This window comes from Clytia hemisphaerica, unplaced genomic scaffold, assembly GCF_902728285.1.
Source record: "Clytia hemisphaerica strain Z4C2 unplaced genomic scaffold, Clytia hemisphaerica genome assembly, whole genome shotgun sequence".
NCBI lineage: Eukaryota > Metazoa > Cnidaria > Hydrozoa > Leptothecata > Clytiidae > Clytia > Clytia hemisphaerica.
This window is the reverse complement of record NW_027104428.1, coordinates 167881-188104: the sequence shown is the minus strand read 5'-3', so window position 1 is coordinate 188104 and position 20224 is coordinate 167881. Positions and strand designations below refer to the sequence as shown.

General features: G+C 34.0%; 3 long non-coding RNA genes across 3 annotated transcripts; all 3 read right to left on the bottom strand.

Annotated features, from left to right (window-relative positions):
• Window positions 1-1264: 1264 nt before the first annotated feature.
• LOC136820520 (uncharacterized) lies at window positions 1265-1801 on the bottom strand. The gene is made up of 3 exons (XR_010848604.1): window positions 1746-1801; window positions 1585-1624; window positions 1265-1310 (listed from the first exon to the last, which is right to left on the bottom strand). It is a non-coding gene; the product is annotated as an uncharacterized lncRNA (long non-coding RNA).
• Window positions 1802-4247: 2446 nt separating this feature from the next.
• Window positions 4248-4825, bottom strand: LOC136820497 (uncharacterized). The gene is made up of 3 exons (XR_010848601.1): window positions 4739-4825; window positions 4490-4554; window positions 4248-4310 (listed from the first exon to the last, which is right to left on the bottom strand). It is a non-coding gene; the product is annotated as an uncharacterized lncRNA (long non-coding RNA).
• A 253-nt stretch (window positions 4826-5078) lies between these two features.
• On the bottom strand, window positions 5079-6494 carry LOC136820478 (uncharacterized). Its single transcript, XR_010848593.1, has 3 exons — window positions 6357-6494; window positions 5341-5496; window positions 5079-5162 (listed from the first exon to the last, which is right to left on the bottom strand). It is a non-coding gene; the product is annotated as an uncharacterized lncRNA (long non-coding RNA).
• Between the last annotated feature and the right edge of the window lie 13730 nt (window positions 6495-20224).

Genomic DNA, 20224 nt, shown 5'->3' with positions numbered 1-20224 from the left:
GACGTCATCAGATGGCTAGGCAAAAAATTATTTTTTTAGAAACTCTGATGGTTCCATCGGAGAGAGCATAAAAGTCTGAAAAAATTGAGGTGCAAAACATGCCTTGAACATTTTCCAATCAAGTTATGAGGGTTAAGCTAAGTTTTTTGATGACGTCATCACAAGTCTTTTCCGGTAAAACAGAAAAAGCTCTTTCCAAATTGATTTTACACTGCGAAAATAGTGCAGAGGTTTTTTGATTTTTTTGAAGACAAAACTTCCAAAATGGTCAAGAAGTTTACTTGGATTATCTGTCAATTTTCAGTCTGGTCTAAACTGTAAAATTTAAGATTTTAGGGGTGGTGTCCTGTTTGTTACAGCAAAATATGGGTACTAACTCTCTCTATTCTAGATAAAGACTCAGAAACAGTCAAGACACTTTTGCTCTGCTCTACTTTAGTTATTGCAAAAATTGATTGGTTATTTTTCACCTCTAATTTACAGCTTGCTATTTCTTTTCTATCCAGTTATATCTATAGTTCTTTACAAAAACAAAGCATTCAAGTACGAAAACATTTTTTTCTCCTTAGTATATAAAAGCAGAACATTAAATACCCCCTGTTTCACAGCCCCGGTGGAACCTTTTTTCTCAGTGGGGATAAAAATTCCTATTGAAATGCTAATGGGATAGAAATTCTATTGTTCGAAGGTTAAAAAACCCAGTGGGGGTGGTTTTGGAGTGCAATTTTTTAACATGGATTTCGAGTGGGGATGAAATCAAAGTCAATTTATTTCCCAGTGGGGCTGAAATTTAAGGGTATTTTTCCACCGGTGACAAAATTGTAGCTTAATTTGTGACACAGGGGTGTTTAAATCTTATATAAAAAGTTTTTATTTTTTTCATTTTGCCTAAAATGCTTGGTGAATAGTTGAATTTCCTAAAAATTTGGTGATTTTTACTCATGTACTAATATTTTTCTTAAATTTCTTGAAGACCCCACCTAATTTGGGATTTTAGTACACATAGTACTAAAATGCTTTAAGGCCTTTTTTGTAATACGACCACGCTACCAAAAGTCATGTTGTCTGAAATTTTAGTACCGACCCCCCCTGGTACTAAATATGGGTAGGTAGTACTAAAAAGTACTAAGTACCAAAAAAGTACTTTTTTGAGTAAAAAATCAAGTTAGTACCCTCTGGGTTAGTACCCTGCCTCGGTACCCCCCTGAGTTCATAACGTTTTGCAAAAATATAATCTAAATACCTCCTTGCATACTGTTAATGTTGCTGTTGTTGTTGTTGTTGTTATTGTCATTGTTGGAGCGTACGAGCTAAAAGCAAGATCAAGATCAGTTTTTAATTCGTTATTATAAATTCGCTTATAAAGTATTGATCTAGAATAAGAGAGGCTTGGAACAAGAATAACATATTGAGGACAAAATATTGAGAGCCTAATTAATAAGGTCACTTGAATATCGGTGATGCAAGAATGATATGAAAAAAGTAAGTTGGGGATTTTGGGGACTTTAGGTTTTTCCCTATTTCCTAGCTGTAGCCTACTGTGGTGTTGTTTTTTTTGACTTATAAATCTTGAAATGTAGTTACAGAAGTCTCACTGTTTTCAATTGCTTGTTTTGTCGATAACCTTAAAAAGAAAAAGAATGACAATAAAGTATCATTAATAAAAGGATAGCATTGACATGTTAAAATATGTGTGAAAGTCATCGAAAACTCATGATTGGCTTCAGATTAACCGGGTTATTTACCTTTGGAACAAAAATTCACCAAACAGTTCGATCGAATCGATGTCAGGTTCATCTTCCAAATCCTGCACGATTTCAACACCGGCATCATCAACTTTGGCATCTGTATACATTGCAAATACTAAAATAAAACCAGTTGCATGTTTTTAATGAACTTATACCACAATTTTGTTATATCAAGTGGAAATGAAATTGGGGAAGTTAGTCTTGTATAAATAGCATTTGGGAACAATATTCAGGAATTTCAGCATGTACAACTAATCATCAAAATTTAGACGTTCACCAAATTAGTAAATTAAAGACCCTGCCAGATATCTTCAGACCCTAAAAAAAGGACCCTGACCAGCAAGACCAACCGTACCCAATTTTGCCAAAGTGCCCCCTCCCCTGTGTAGCGTGTCTGTTTTGCATCACTTTGCCATCTATTTTCAGGTAAACTTTTGATTCAGAAATAATGGAAAGATGAAATGAATGTCAATTAAAGAATTGATGTTGTTTTTCTTGTTGATGTTACTCTACTCTCGGGTACCTAATAGCCGGGGGGGGGCCCGCTAATTAATTTTTCGAAAATTTTCCACCCAGGACATTCTTATTCCAACCCCCCCCCCCGCTTATTGATTTTTGGGAAATTTTTTTTGAAAGTTCCCTCTTTTGCCCTAATTCTGCTGTATCAGCCTCCTTTTCGCATTTTCCACCCAGGACATTTTTATTCCAACCCCCCGCTTATTAAATTTTGAGATTTTTTCCAACCCCCCTGCTTATTCCAAACCCCCCGGCTATTAGGTACCCGAGAGTATGTAGAATTCGTTGCATGAATCATCAACTCATCTAATTTCGGTCCCTTGACGATCGAATCAGACTAGGTTTAACTACGTTCAATAATTGGTCTCTTCTTCAATTTACTTGAAACTTCAGCCACGCCTTATAGTCACAGTAGAGCATGGTAATTGCTTGATCCTCCGGCTAAAAATCCAGTGTCACGTTTCAGAGCAAGTGCATACCTTTCTGACATGATTGAAGCTTCTTTGTAACAAAATCCTTCAACGACATTTCTGTGGTGAAGACATATTTCCATTTGCATAAACTTTGCTAAATATAAATTTTAGTAAGAGTGACAATTATTGAAAACATTTTAATGGTCGTTCATCATATTATTTTTATTGAGTGATATTTCGACCTCATATAGCGAAGGTCATTACCAGACTAATGGAAAAAATAAAAAGTTACAAATTGTTCCTGATTGTTCTGGTGTTTCTTTCCACGTAAAAACTTGGGAAGGAAGGATTCGACTGGGATAATGTTTCAACTTTAAAAATCGAGGATAAGAGATTTGACCGAAAAGTAAGAGTAAAGAAAAGCATTGGAGATTCAGTTCCGGGAAACGACGCCACGTAATGAACATGGTCTTAATAACGACGATCATCGACTTAATTACAAACCCAAATACTCTCTTATCTTAGGGAGAATTCATTGCTTTGATACTGACGTCAATTTTCGACGTTACAATTTGTAACTTTCTATTTTTTCCATTAGTCGGGTGACCTTCGCTAAATGAGGTCGAAATATCACTCAATAAAACTAATTTGATAAACGACCATTAACGTTCACATAAAAATGAGTTTAAAAACATTAGTAAAAGTGATGAATATAATCGGGACATCAGTACCCTAGAAGGGCGCCATTCCTCAGAACCCGTGACAAAAGTTTCTGCTTGTGAAAGTTTGTACGCCTAAAGTCAAGCAGTTAGTACATGACACCAATGACACTTAGTAAGGTGGTGGTCCATTTTCAAAATTCAAAATGCAGTTAGTACACCGACACCCAAATGTAATAAGTGCAAAAACAGTGCAAATTTTGTGTACTAATTGTCAAAAATCAAGCTTTTTTGCAAAAAAATCGATTCCCTTTCAAAAAAAGTTTTTCAATCTTAAAAAAATTATTTTCAAATTTGAAAATAAAAAAACTTCCAAAATTTTACATTTTTTTCTAAAATTATGTTTAATAGACATTTCCTGAAACATAAACTCAAACTTTGAATTTCTAAAATATTTTTTCTTTAACAGGAAGTTTGTATTGAAGTGAGCATCTTGAAAAATTTCAAATTGAAAGCATTTCTCATTGCTTCAGAATAAAGGTCTGAAAAATCATGTTGACATGAAAACGAGGCGGAGCGAGTATATAAAGTGATCGGAAGGCTTACAATGTCATAACATTCCACTCCAGAAATTGTTGGTCCTAAGGAATGCCCCTTACTATATCTCAAAATAATGAATAAAACTCTTTGAAAACTGTACTCTTAAATAATTTGAACATCGGTATTGCAGAATTATGAAGTTCTACAATAGTTATCCATCTAAAACAAAATAATTTTTATTTAAAAACTATTTTTTTTATTTCACTCCTGTTCACTTACACAAATTTGGTTTTCTGGTGACGCAGAGCAATAATGTATTTCTCTTCATTGAAAGCAACAACAGCAGCAAGAGTGAAAAATCCTCTGTTATAAGCTTTTGTATCGTGCAAGCTGATCTTCTTAATTTCTTCAACCAGAGCTAGATTTGTAGATTCCTTTAAAAAGTGAAGGACATGATATGATAAATATCAACCACTGTATGTGGAAATTTTTAAGATTTAACAATTTGACCATGATTTTCATATATCATCTCAAAACAATTGCACTTGTGAATGGATTAAAGAGTAATTGATCTAAAGTGAAAAGAAAAAACATCAAACATAAACATTCTTACCTGAAATTCTAGAAAGAGCAGCTCCGGCAGGCTTTGAAAGAATTTTCTTGCATAGACACTTTCATCTGGAACGGTAACGTAAAAGTAATGAAAGCTTTAATTAATACTGTGATTCAATGCAATAACTATGTTAGGTATATTATTCCCTTTTCCTGTGGATGGCCTTTTTTTGATATGATTTTCAAGGTTTGGGATCAAATGTTGTGTGGTGATTTGTAAAGTGTTTGCCTGAAAAAAAATTTGTTGTACCTTTGTGAATACAATACTTTTCATCTTCATATGGAAAGTTGCATTCAGTTCTTTCCATAAAAGTGTTGAGTAGATCTTTAATGTTGACTTCCTTGGCACTATCAAACTTAATTGTTTTAATATCTAAAGAAAAGTAATATAACACAGGATAATATATCATTTTGGGTACACACCTGAGTCGTTAAGTACACGTCCGGAATAAATCAAAATAAGCAAAGCGTCTTGCTTGAAGCTTATCCTCGAAAATCTATTAACGCCCGAAAACTTGAACTTATAAGATTTAAGAAAAAAAAATTTGAGCCTTTGTGACAAAAGAATTTGAACTAATACCTTTTTCGAGGATTTCTTCAAAACCATTTTCCCCGCGGTATTCAGTTATAAGTTGAGAAGACAGTTTGGGATAGAAGAAAAAATCCAGCCATATCTATGAATAGAAAATTAGATAAATCATTCTTAATCATTGCAGTTGAATTACTGCAAATTCATTTGTTTTAAAAAGTGTACCTTGTGGCTCACAAAAATCACAACAAATAACTGAAGTGTAGAGTATAACTGACAGTAATTTCAACACCCCATACATCTACATTTAGTAAGTTACTAACCTCACAATTAAGATTTTGTAGGGCTTTTATTAAAGCTTTAAATGTATCACCAAAAGAATGATTTGGCTTTCTGTGAATATGAAGGACAGTTGCTAATTCGCTTAAAGCTATTCCCCAGCAGCTCCTGAGGTTCTTATTTTCAAAAAGAACCATCACCTATAAAAAAGAAAAACTTGTAGATATAGTCTGGTATGGTCCCTTAGACTTAGGACCTTAAAACCTGTCTGCCAAGGTGGGGAAAATTTTTGATGGGGCATTGAAGTCACCACCTTTAAGTTATTTAAGCCTGAGGGTCTTTAGAAAGCCTTTTAGAACTTATTGTACCATCAGATAGGGATTGAAGAGTCATAGTTTCCTTCAGGGTCCCCACCCTGGCTCCAAAAAAATTTCTTCCCCGCTCCCCCATTCTTGATCTTTACTCCAAAATCAATTCCCCACTGAATCCAGGGGAGAGGACACCATGAGAGTAGATCTCCTAAATGAAGTCATTTGTCTCATTTGGTCTTCCACAAGAATTAACTGATACATCTTCAAAATTCTGAGAAAAATTAATGAAAAAACTAACTTCTTAGACATGTCTCAAAGACCACTATCGATGAGAAGGGGTTATTTATACGTTTTCCACACCTAGATTTTGAGATATTTCAATTTTGAATTTTGCTGACTAAGCAGAAATGGGCAAAAATCGTCGAAAATGGCTGATCTAGCCATGGAAACCCTACAAAACATACCTTTAATCGATGAACTTCTCAGAAACGTTTCTGATTAAGTTGGTATTTTTCACTAAGGATTTTCTCAAAAATGTTGTCGTCAGCATTAAATATTGCATTTTGAAGACGTATCAGCTAATGCCCTGGGATAGGTACGGCTGGTTAGAGCAGACTCTCATCACAATTTTCATTTAATGTGAAAAATTTAATATCTCCCCTGCAATGATTAGGAAAATTGAAAAAAAAAGATAATTCTGTCTCTTCAGCTGTTTGGATGAGAAACCTTGCACCAATGAATTAACTCACCTGGGCTAAAGAAAGCTCGAGCTTGGATGCATTATCTCCTTTTTTCTCAATTGAAAGGTTTAGGCAACGCATAAATGAAGATACATGCCGCATGAGAGTCAAGACAGCAAGCAGAGAACTATTTTCAGCAGCCATACAGTATGCTAAAATAAAATCAACATGAAAGAACACAGTAGAAATTGTTTGAAGGGTCATTCAGAAAGTTGAAGATTGCCCATCAATGGGCGCTCACTGTTCATTACACTTTTTCTGGTAATATTACAACTCTCCTGACGAAGTTTGAAAATACTCAAATCAGAGTTAGTTATAAAAAATGTGTACCATAAAAGATCAACAAGATTTTGTCTAGAAAGAAATTATATATGTACAGGATAAACGTTCACTAAAAATATTCATTTTAGGGGGTGCAGTTATTTAAAAACTGAAAATTCTGATTTGAATAATCTTATTCACAAAATAGTTTGCAATGGAATTATACCCTGAGAATGATTATTTAATAAGTAGTGAATAACTGTTTGGCCAATTTTTACTTTGACAATGATGGCTTAGAAATAAAACAGACTTAATTACTATTTCAACCCTTTAAATTTCACGCACTCGGCTGCGCTAATTTTATTTCTTTTTTACTTTCTTTATCTATTTTGTACCTTATGCTTTATTTGTAAAAGTATCCCTTAAATTACGAGATGCGCAAAAATAAGAGACGTGAAAATAATAGGCCTTTTTTGTCCCCCTTTTATTTTTGCACACCTCTCCTGTGGTGAAAGGTATTAATCCTTTTAATACTAGGCTTTTTAAGGACGGTTCAAAACGAGGGTTGGGCTTTTTTTGTACCCCCTATAACTTTTGATCTAGTTGCTCTTTTTACATGAAATTTGGCACACAAGATATTTGTAATATAAGGACTATGTAAAAAGTTTTTCGATGACGTCATCCTACTCAAACGAGCAAAAACCTGAAATTTTATTGTTTTCTAGAATAACAATAGAAAATTTCAGAAACAAATTTGCTGAGTCAAAAATAATTTTTTTATCCTAAATATTCAATAAATTACAATTTGAACAATATATTTGACACAAAAAATTAAATTATACTGAAAATGTTTTTCTATGACACCTCATTGTCAGGAATGTCATTATGCTCAAGGCGTGAAAATTTTTAGGTGTCAAAATCAATTTCATTTTGAGGATTAATAAAAGTTAGGAATTCACAGAAAATTTCATGGATATAGCGTCGATTTTTCAGGAGCAAAAGTTTCCGGAGGGAATAGAAAAAGCCCCCGCCCAGGACTAATAGGGTTCAAAAGGAAAAATTTTGATCAGTCATAATCTGCTCAAATAATTAAAAACAGGGCAAAAAGGAGTATATAAAGTAGTTTAGAAAAACATCATTACCATTTTTAGAGATTTCATCCAAATCACCAAAGTCATCCAAATCATTAAAATCAGTTTCAGAAGTTGACATGTCATCATCCTGATTGAAAACAAAACAATAGAAAATAGCATTCACAGGAGAAAATACAAAACATTCACTGTGAATTTTAAGTGAATTCACAGCGAGAAGCTACAATGTTTCAATAATTCATGATGAAAAGCTGAAATGTCACCATGAGTTATTAAAAGATTGCAGCTTTTCACCGTGAATTCACTAAGAAGTCACGTTCGGTGAATTGTTTTGTTTTTTTCCCTGTGATTAAAGAGTTTTCCACAAGGAATTGATTAAAGCACTTTACAGGTTTATTATTAAAGGTTATTACAATTAATTTTTAAGTCCTATAATTACCATTTTCAAAGCTAAAAATATTCTTTGCTTTTGGAGAATATTATATAATAAAAATATCTACTTTAAGTGTACAAACTTTCGCGAGCAGAACTTTCACGAATTTTGGCCCTTTTTGCAAAAGTAAGTATCTTTGAAAATTCTTGAAAGGGTAACTTGCTAAAGTTTATGCTCGCAAAAAATTATTAAAAAAGTTGAAAATCTTTAAAGCTTCAAAATCAAAATAACAACTAGTATTTATAGCATTTTTATGCTTTAGAAGCCAATTTGCAAAATTTTATGCTCGCGAAAGTTTGTACACTTAAAGTAATAACAGATACTGGATGAGGTAAAGTCAGATATTTGAACATTATTTGGTCGAGCTTGATAATATTTGAAGTACCAAAGTTGAGTCAAAGATCTTCAAGGTAAAATTATTTTGATATCTGACTTTGATCACGATCACGAAAGATCAGGAAAATGTACCTTTTGTATTGTGTGTTAACTAGAACTAGAACTTTGCCTTAAATTCAATTTATGTTTTATATCCACTGGAGCAAAAGCTCCCCATAAAGTATTTGAAATTTCACTATTTCTCTGAATTTTCTCTTGGTTTTAAGAATGTTATAAAAAAGACTGTATTTTGAGACAGACTCAAAAAATCAATATTTTACCTGAGGTTTTGTTGAAACACTTTTTCTTTTAGAAGGTTTGCTCCAAGAAAATGGGGTTGAAGGTTGAAAATTTGGTGATGGTGGAGGAGAAGGCATGGCATTAAGTTTCTCCTTAAAGGTTGGTGGATTCCTTCTTTGTTTCTTTGGAGGCATGAGATTTTGGATGGAGTTGTTACTATCACTGTCACTGTTAGAACCGTAATCCAAAGTAAAAGAAGAACTGTTTCCTTTGGTTCGCATATGAGAGGATGGCGATGGAAGAATCTTCCTTGACAATACGATGAATAGTTTTTTGGAGTCTCTGCCTGTTAAATGCTTCAAACCAGCTGAGTCGTACTTAAACTCGTTGGATGCAACATGTCTATTAAATTGGTTTTTTCGCCCATCCTTTTTCAGAAAGGTGAAATTAATTTTCTCTACATTGGGAGTGTCTGGTTTCAACTTTTTTAATAAATTTTGTAGTTCAGTTGTAACTTTGTCTTCTTTTGATTGTTCTTTTATATGCAAAGTGACAGGTATCCCAATTTGTTGCAATTTTTCTTTTAGAATTGTATCAGAGCTTACGTTACCAGGGTAATCAAAAAACGTTGTTTCAAAGCTCAAGTCTTTTGGCTGTTTAACTGGTTTACCACCCTTCTTATAAAGTCTTGCTGGATCATAATTTTGAGTATTTTTGTTCAATACATTCAAGATTTTATTTGTTGTTTTATCGTGTTTAGACATTTTTTCCTAAAAAAGAAGAGTAAGTAATAAATTTTTGCGTGTGTACAAGTTTTTCTTAAAAATATAATTCAAGTCTAATCAAAGGAATATAGATAGACATGGAATCAATGAAAACATTAAATTTTAGACTCAACGTAGAGTAAAAAATAGGATGATGCATTTATGATACACTTTATGCTTTATTTGTAAATCAGAAGCAAAGTGAAAAGTCTAGCTTTATAACAATTTTAGTTTTCTCACAATCTCAATCTAAACTTGTTCACTTTTTTTGAAGCACCCGGTAGAGTAAAAAGGGACTGAGCAAAAAAGGACCATTCAAAAAGTGAGTAAAAGCTTGTTTTTGACATGACTTTAAAGAATGTTTTCTATACACTCCTTAATGCTTATAAACAAATCAATACCAAAATTACCATCATCAAAAAACGGATCAAATGTTTCTTTAATGTGATTTGTGACATATTCAATCGGGTCGAAGGAGATATCGTGAACCTCAACAATGCTAGAGTCGCTTGGCATAGCATTTAAAGATGGTGATGGATCGATGCCAAAAATACTATCATCTGTAGTACTCTCCAGAACCATACGAACACCTCTTTGAGAGGATCTGTTTTCGTCCATCATTCCCATTAACCAAAGCTGATACGGTGATTGATTTTTTTTCTGTTGAGAGCTGGTGATGGTTCCAGCCCTCCTTGAAATTGTCTAAAGATTGTTGAATCCTTGGCACATAAATAAATTGCAAAGCAAAGATATCCATTAAATTATCTCTCACTAAAAGGGAATGCTCTTCCATATATTTAAACAAATCTATAAAGTGGCTAAGTACACAATGTGTTGTGTCATAATGTAAGCGCTCGATTCGCTGGTTATGTACACATGGGCCTTGAATGTAGGCACCATCGTATCCCTGCTTCTCCCTCATGAAATTTAGTATGCCAGTGTTCTCACCACCTTTTTCTCCTCGAACTCGTGCAGGCAATCCAAACTCCTTCACTCCTTGTAAGAATCCTAGTAATGTGGTGCTTGAATGATTATTTGTAGCACAGAGTAAGGAAGTTATCATTCGTGAAAATCCATCAATGCACGCATGAATGACTATTCCCCAGTGAATCATTTTGTGTAATCCATCATTGTGCCAGAGACTATTTGGCCCTGGCACACTGTAGATACATCGAGGATTTTTCTGTAACCATCTGTTGATTGCATTTACTGGGTCAACTCTATGAATTGAATCTCGAATCCTTTGTCTTTGTAGGTGATAGCTTTTACCTCTTAAAAAACCAATTATCATCCTTTCTCCAGCAAGAGGGTGAATTTTCTTAATATCAGCAATTTCTTTATCCAATTCCTCATCAGCAATATCAGAATATGTACATTCAAAATCCAAGTTTTCTTTTTGCAGCCTGCGGTACAATGTTGATCTATGAATACCAAGGATCGATGCAATTTTTTCCCATTTGAAATGATATTCACGTAACAGTTTTACTTGTTCAAAGTCTATTTGTAATGCTGGTCTACCTCTTGAATTATTAGGAGCAGAAACAATTGCATGGTACCTGGTAAAGTTGTGCCTTCCATTTGTACACGACTTTAATTTATCTTCCCATGCTGATAATAAGTCTTGTAATAGTACTTCTATTTCAGCCAATTGACTCAATTTTTCCTGATCAATATCCTTTTTCAAATTTTGATCAATAGCATTAAGTAGACATATCGAACCTTTAAAAGACTTCACTCTTTTTAACATATACTTAGACACTTTGTGGTTAGCATCATCAAATCTTCTTCCACTTTCATTAACAAGCTTTTTTAGCTGATTAAAAAGTTGATCTATACCTTGATTATTCATTGAAAAATTCATTCTTAAATTTGGATCATATCTTTATCTAGTATATCACAAAGTGTAAAAAGAAATGAAATTCAGTTAAAATGGTAAAGATGGTCTTGGTTAGACTTTAAACACATATCCAATAGTTATTTTAAGATCCCCAAAAACTGCCAAAATTTCAGTTTTGAATTATAATTAAGAAAGCTTATTTTGCCAAAATTAGTTCTTGCCAAAATTAAATAATTTGCTCTCACCCACCAGGAGTGGCAAGAAAAGTTACAATAACCCATTAAAATTGTCCAAAAAAAGACAAAATGCAGAACAGGTTTTTTTAGCTACCAAATTTAATCAACCACCCAAAATTGAAAAATTCTCCCCAAAAACAACATAGTGCGGAAAGGGGTCTGATCCCCCCCTTCTTAAATGATCCCCCCTTCCTGACATCCCCCCCTTCTTGACATCCCCCCAACCTTTAAAAATGCCTATCCCCCAAGGGTTTTGGGCTAAATTTTTTATGGTAAAAAGGGAGGGGAAACAGTAAAGAAAAATTAAGTCTGGCAAATAGAATACCACTTTTTAGTGAAAATAAAGAACTTCCTTTCATGCAGACCAAATTTCATAACACTGCTGGGAAATAATCTACAATATATGTAAGCCCCCCCCCCCTTCTTAAACGATCCCCCCTCCTAGCTATCCCCCCTTTTTAATGAAAATTTCTGATCCCCCTTCTTCACTTTTTTGGAAGGTGTCATCCCCCCCCCTTAAGAAAGGGGGGGGGTTCGAACTATGAACAATGATAAGTGAGCACCTCATATCCAGACAATCTCAATCAAAACAGGATTTATGGTTGAACCAATCAAACCAGATCGACAAAAATCAACCAATTGAAATTGGATTGTCAAACGCAATCAAACCTCAATTGAACAGCGAAATTCTAAAATCCATAATCATCGGTAGCTAATCGAGGTGAAAAAATTGTGAATATCGATTAGTATCGATCAGCCATCGATTAATATCAATTATTTATTGATGAACTATCGATCATATCCATTACATCGATAGCAATTGATAGTTAATTGAGGACGAAAAAATTGTGAATATCAATTAGCTACTGATTATTGATCGATATCATCTAATTAATCGATTTTATCGGATTGGATATGTATATGTAATCACATGATAACGAGTGCAATTTGAACATAATTGCACGAGTGATTTTTTTGTTATTAATTTTCAAGTCCGAAAGGACGAGGAAAAATTCGAAACAAACAAATCACGAGTGCAATTTTCGAATTGTACGAGTTATTATGTGATTACGAGCTAATCGCACAATGGCTTTCACTACTTTTTCCCACTTAGGAAAGTAAATTACAGAAATTACACTGAGAGTTTTATATTTTTCTCTTCTCTTTATGTCTTTCTTTTATTGTTGTTTATTGATTTTCTTTCTCACAAAATAAATTTCGAATGCAATTAAAACGTTCGATGCAAAAAAAATGTAAGAAAAAACATTAAAATCAATTTTGTAAATATTGGCGCCTCATTGAAGAGTGTGATTAACGATTAATTGCTCTATATATACAGGATGCAATTAACGATTAATTGCTCTCTTTGAAGGCGTGCCAAAGAAGAAAAAATAACTCATCGTGTGATTAATCTGATAATCAGTAGGTAATCGATAATCAGGATTTCGAGGGGTGCTTGATTACTTATCCATTGATCAATTAGTCATCAATTGAATTGATTGATTATCGATTAACCCTTTGATGATTACCTACTATCTATTAACTACCGTTAACTTTTTACGCACAGCAAGTGGAGACTGCGAAGGATTTCATTCCAAAGAAGGCTCGATAACCTATCGATTATTGGAACCGATCGATATCCATTTTTTATTGATTGTGGTCATCGATTGGAAAAAGTTATTGATCGTATCAATTGTATCCAAATCAATATAATCCAGACGTCCGCGCTCGATAGGATCGATCATCGGAACGATATGTGATCGATGGATTACTTAACGATCCGGATGGGAGATCGATAGAGGATCGATACTCAAGATTTTTTTAAGCTTATGATTAGTTATCGATTATTTATCAATCTATCATCGATCTTTTATCGATCTTATGACCCTATCGACTCATACTCGAATTACGATCGATGACGAATCGATTGACGATCGATGACGAATCGATTGACGATCGATGACGAATCGATTGACGATCGATGACGAATCGATTTATACAATTGAAATACTAGCTCGATAATGGATCAACGAAGGATCGATACTCAAGACTTTTTAATGGCTGAATCTTCCATCGATCTCCCATCCAGATCGTTAAGTAATCCATCGATCACATATCGATCCGTCATCGAGCCGTTCCGATGATCGATCCTATCGAGCGCGGACGTCTGGTATGATAAAAAAATGATAGATAAATTTCGAACCATAAGCTGTTACCCCCTATTTTTACTTAACCCGTTAACCCCCCCCCCTAATATCAAACGCCCCATTTTATTAGGTGACATTATTTATTGAATTGGAACAAAAAGTTGGAATAACTGCCAGAAAGATAAAGGTCTAGCTGCTACAGTACATCTAACATCTAAATAAAGCAGTGAATAGCTGAGTATACCTTTTACTTCAGGAAAAAGAGTTCATTCCAAGTTAATTTTTTGTTGTTTACCTGACTTGCTTGTATGAAAAATGAAAACAGCACCACCATCACCATGCGGGATTCTCACCACATGCTTCCCAGCATCATCGCAAACTCTCCAACATTGCACTATTTTTCAATACCTCTTCCAACATTGCACTTTTTCAACTTTTTGCACTTTTCTACTTTTTCAACATCGCGCTTTTTTGAGCTTTTAACATCGCGCTTTTTCACTTCTAACATCGCACTTTTTTACTTTTTCAACATCGCGCTTTTTTGAACTTTTAACATCGCGCTTTTTCACTTTTAACATCGCACTTTTTTCACTTTTTTTAAAATCGCGCTTTTTGAACTTTTAACATCGCGCTTTTTTCACTCTTTTAACATTGCACTTTTTGAATTTTTAACATCGCGCCTTTTGTACTTTTAACATCGCGCTTTTTCACTTTTAACTTCGCACTTTTTTCACTTTTTTAACATCGCACTTTTCCCACTTTTTAGATCGCACTTTTGTATCTCTTTACATCGCATTTCGATGAAAAATCCGACTTCGCGACATTATGAATTTTGCAACATACGGCACTTCATAGAAATGAGTTTGATGTTGTATGAATTTGCGGTGTTGCAGCACATTTCTCCCCCTCTGTTTTATCCTAAAAATTTGAAAAGGTTGGACATCAAATGCTAGGAATTCAGATTTATTTTTCTTGTTCAGTTGCGGTGCAAAACATTTGCATTTTCTTTTCTTTTTTAACTGGAAAGCGTCGGACTTTTTAAATAGAAAGTAAGCTGTCGAGACAAAAACACAACTTATTTCTGATCTTAGCCGAAGTAGTTATTTTATGATAAGTGTTGCTGGAAACTATTTCGCAGATAAGGCCTTTTCAAATTTGACAGCTTAATCTGTGAAATCCGCAAAATTTGACCCCCAGATAAGTATATGCTGTGTCAATAAGTTTTGGGAGGTAAACAAACCCTATCAGTGCATATATCCCAAAGAGAAGTTATGACGTAGCCTAGAGTTAAGTGTGCAATTACAGGCTGCATCGTTTGAGGCGTGCGGTCGCATGCCGCCTCCACACACACCTAACATTTCTAAAGAGTGTGATCGATCACACGTCACAAATATGGATTTTACTACTCAAAAAGTTATGCATGGCACTCCTCGTCACACGTCTAAAGTACTTTTTAGGAGTGCGATTGACCAAACGCCTGGAATTTTCAACTGGCAAAGCCTGAATTAGAAAGATTTCTCAGACAGAGTGAGATGTGTAAAAGATGTATACCTGATTATATTTCTTGATACAATTAAAAGTCATTGATCTCAATACAAAATCTGCTTTTTCTGGAAAGATTTCTTTCAGGCTTAAGTACGTTGTTTCATATAAAATGTCGTCATCATCAAGTCCGTATTCTACAAAGAGAAAAGAAAAATAATGGTGTATTTGGTTGGTTTGGTGTAATGCTGTAAGCTGTAAACCAGCAAGTGTTTTCCAACCCAAAAACAAAAAAAATAAGCACTATGAATAAACCTTCCTGGACGATTGTTAGATGTAGGGAAAATGGCCAGTTAAAAACGTGCGATATTGGATATTGAAGCCAATAGAAAATTTTTGAAAATCTGTGTCTTGAAGGTAAATCTATACATATCACTCTAATCCAGTTATAAAATGTTATAAAATATCTGTTCGCTTAACCTCGCCATTAAAAGCTATCATTTGAAAACTCCTCATGGAACGCAAGATGGCGGACAGCGAAAATTGTGTAAATTGACAGCTTGTTCTTGAATGGCAGAGTTTAATTGTGACGATTGCAATTTTAAATCATTAACATTGAATGTTTTGCTAAGCCATATTTATGCTTCACACAGCCAACGTTTAAATTTCAGAATAAAGTGTACAGTTTGTGGACTTTACTTCACAAAATACAACTCACTATACAAACACTCAAAGAGACACCACAAGGAATTGTATGATGGTGGTGATTTGTGTGCAGACCGAATTCAGGAAAAAGAAACATATGTCACACAAGAAAATAATAAAATTGATGTAAATCAAGACAATCACAATGAATCATCAATTGTATCAAGTGATGGAGTCGGTGGTTATGATGATAGCTTTGATGAGTCGTCATCGCAACACTCTCACTCAGAAATCTCAGACTCAGATGATATGGATACTGATTATACTACTTCAGTTTCCACTGAATACTCGGATATCAGTAGCAGTGCTGAATCAAGTGATTCTGATGAGGATGAAGAAAACCCTCCTGAAAACTTTTATGAAGAGGGAAACCAGGTGGGTATTTTTTTGTTGTTTTTCCAACACCCTGGTAATTTGTCAGTCTGGACTTTTTGCCAAGTTACGAAAGTTTTTCGTATTTTTTTTGACTTTCCTAACTTGGAAAGACTTTCCTAGTTAGGAAAGTTTTCTTTCCTAATTTGGAAACTAAAACGTTTCCTTAAATTTTCTCAAGATTAAAAATTTTCCGCGTTTTCTCGTCACTTACTGTTTCATATACATATCAATGATAACTTGTTAAATTCAAAATTTTGTTGTCAGGGGTGCGCGGGGGACTAAGATACAACGCTCAGAAAAATGTTCTGCTCCTGCGCTTAAACGAGAGAAAAACGTGTCCTTTGTTTATCAAAATATTTTTCCATTTTTCAGAATCATCCAGATTTAAAAGAAGCTTGCTGCTCTTTTGTTGTAGAAGTCAAGGATAAACACAATCTTTCACAGGTAAAGTGCTAATTTGTATTGTTCTAAGCAACTTAGAGAAATTCTTATTATTATTGTGATGTACAAAGCTTTAAAGGCTTGATTGGCTTCAGACTTAATCGAGGCAAAATATATCTTGTCAATTTCCTTTCCAATTGTTTTCGAAGGAAAATAATATAGCGCAATGCAGCTTTTATCCTTCACTTTCTAAGAACGTAATGGCCTTAGAGGCTAAAAAAATGAAAAAAAATGAAAAAAAATGTTTTTTTGGCTTTAAAAGTGTCAATTTTGTCTCTTAATTTCAGGTGTCATTGGAGTCTATAATGGAGAGTACCAAATATTTGACAAACAGATCAAATGGTTTATTGAAGGAAAAGATCAGGGCGGTACTTGAGAGACACAATTTTGAACATACACAAGAAATTGAGAATGTATTTGATGAAAACCCTGAACTTTTCGAGGGACTTGAAACACTACCATTACAAAATCGTTACATTGCTGAAAATTATGATCTGTTGCCTTTCAAAGAAGTTTTTCTTGGAAACAAAAAGAAATATAAAAAGAAAGGTCGTAAACAAGTCATTACTGAAGCCCAGGATACGTTTAAATATATTCCAATTATTGAAAGCTTACGACAGCTATTGAAGGATTCAAGAATGCGAAATGAATTTTTACAAGAACCTCAAACTTGCGAAAATGACGTTCTATTTGACTTTCAAGATGGGGAACTGTACCAAAATGACCAATACTTCAAAGACCACAAGCAAGCAATTGCTTTAATTATTTTTCATGATGAAATCGAAGTGTGTAATCCATTGGGAAGCAAGGCCGGAAAACATAAACTGGATCTGTATTATTATACTGTTGCTAACCTTTCTCCAAAATATCGTTCTCGGCATTGCGCTGTTAGACTTTTGGCCATAGCAAAAAGCACCATGGTAAAGAAATATGGTGTAAATAGCATTTTAAAGCCAATTGTTGATGACTTGAAAAATCTTTACAATGGAGTAGATTTAACATATGGGAATGTTATTGTTAAATTATATGGAAAAGTGATTGTCCTGTACGGACACACTTGGGCAACATTTGTGGGCAGGATTTAAGGAGGGAGTTGGAGTTTCATTTCAAAAATGCAGGCATTGCTACTGCGATTTTGAAAAAATGCAAACCATGTTTGAAGAGGATGAAAAAACTCTCAGGACTAAAGCTAGCTATGAAAGAGAGACAGATATGATTGAAAATTCAGTGAATGCGATGGTCCGAGAAACATTCAGTTTACTGTTCGGTATCAACAATAAAACTCTCTTAACAACCCTTCCTGACTTTGATGTAACTAAACAAATGCCTCAAGATGTCATGCACACAATTGCGGAGGGTGTATTACAGTATGAGGCAAGGTTAGTTCTGCTTCATTTCATTAAGAGCAATCAACTAACATTAGAACAAATTAATGGTGCTATAGAAAGTCACAACTATGGATATACAGAGACTTCAGACAAACCCCCTCCACTCAAAGAAACAGTTTTTTCTAAGGACGGCTATAAACTGAAATACAATGCTTCCCAGGCGAGACTTTTCATGAGGCTCTTACCATTTTATTTAGCACCTTACATTGATTCTGAGGATCAGTATTATCAATTTTTGATTCATCTGTTGGAGATCGTGCAAATAACTTATAGCACTGCTATAAAAAAAGGAACAATCCCTTCTTTAAAAAAGATGATTTTTGATCTTCTTCAGCAATTCAAACAGCTGTTTCCAGATAAAAATATTATTCCAAAGCAGCATTATCTCATTCACATTCCAAGATCGATTCTTCTCTTGGGACCAGCAATTAGATCTTCCTGTTATAGTTTTGAGGCTACCCATAAATACTTCAAGAAAATTGCTCAAAAGCAAAACTTTAAGAATATTTTTCTCTCTCTTGCAAAGAGGTACCAGTGCCTAAATTGTGTTGATTTTGATTTGATGGAAAACATTCAGCAGAATCATCCGCTCTTTTCCAAAAGCATGGAGCATGGTGTTGTACGCCCGGTAGGAGATGAGGTCAAGAAAAACCTCCGCACCACATTTGATAGATTCTTGAAAATGTTTACACTTTAAGCTGGGCAATTTTGAATGGTACAAAGTATACTATTGATGGCTGCCTTATCATTTCAGTAAGTGAAAATTCAATGAAGCCAATATTCGGGACAATTATAAAGATATGCCTTGTAAGCGGATATGTATATTTTGAATTAAAACTTGTAAAGACTGTACAGTTTGAACGAAACGTTCAAGCGTATATAGTGGTAGACACAAACCAGACAGTTATTTGCTCTTATGAAGGACTCGTTGATTACAATGTTTATTATTATTATATGTTAATTACAATGTTTTGCATGAGAAGAACTACAATGGAAACGTCTATTTGCAGCCAAAATATTTATTGATGATTTATTAAAAGAATATCTCTCTTATGGTAGTCCTTTTTTTAATAGATGACTTGTAGTTATATAAATTTAAATAAAGTGTAAAAAATCAACCACTTAATTTCAAGAGAAACAGTGTTCATTCCTTAATCTGGCAATTATTTGGGGAAGGAAGAGTAAAATTTATTTCAACAAAAAGAAGGCAAGGGCTATGGTAACTCACTTTCTCTTTCCCTTTACATAGTTTCTAGAGAGGTCAAGACCCCCTAAATGGAGAGCCCCCTTAAGAAAATCGGAAAAAAATTAATACCCCCTAAACAAACCCTCGCTACCAATGTTTTTTAACAAACAATTACAATGTTGCTTTTTTGCAGTCCATGCTATTTGGACACATAATTTGCCACATTTCTTTGTAATAAACAGATGATATAAAATCACTCTCCCATATCCCTTAATAATGACCCCCCCCACATTTTAAAAACAACTTTAGAAACAACTTTCTACAGAAGCAAGCTTTTTCAGTTCCTTTCAATACTTTATTTTCTTAAATCAATCTCAGCAGAAGGAGCAATAACAATATTCTTATAATGAGAAAACTTTAGACACATCAAAATTCATTATTTAAATATTTTTTATGCTTAATTCTAGAAAAAAAAGGCTCAAAACAAACTTTTTCAAAAAAGTAGAATTTGCTGTGCAAGGACTAACGCGATGAAAAACTAAGAACCGAAAAAATATGTAACGACTTGCATGTAAAAATATATAATATGCATTGTTTGTTGACATTTACAGTTGTAGAAACTATAAGATAAAGATGTACAAATCATAAACTACACCATCAACATTTGCCTAAAATTTTTCCTAAAAATTGTTTCTCAAGAACTAACTCTCGAATTGCAGAAATGTGGGCGACGACAGCATCGTTAACTTCATGTGGTGTCAGGAAAATGCACCCAAGCACTGTAGCGACAATCTTTTGCTCAATTGTTGTACCAAAGATGCTATATGGACTGAAACTGACAAATACATCAAAATCATTCACTGATAACTTTAACAGACAATGTCTTTGTGCCTTAAAACAACTATTAGGGCTATCA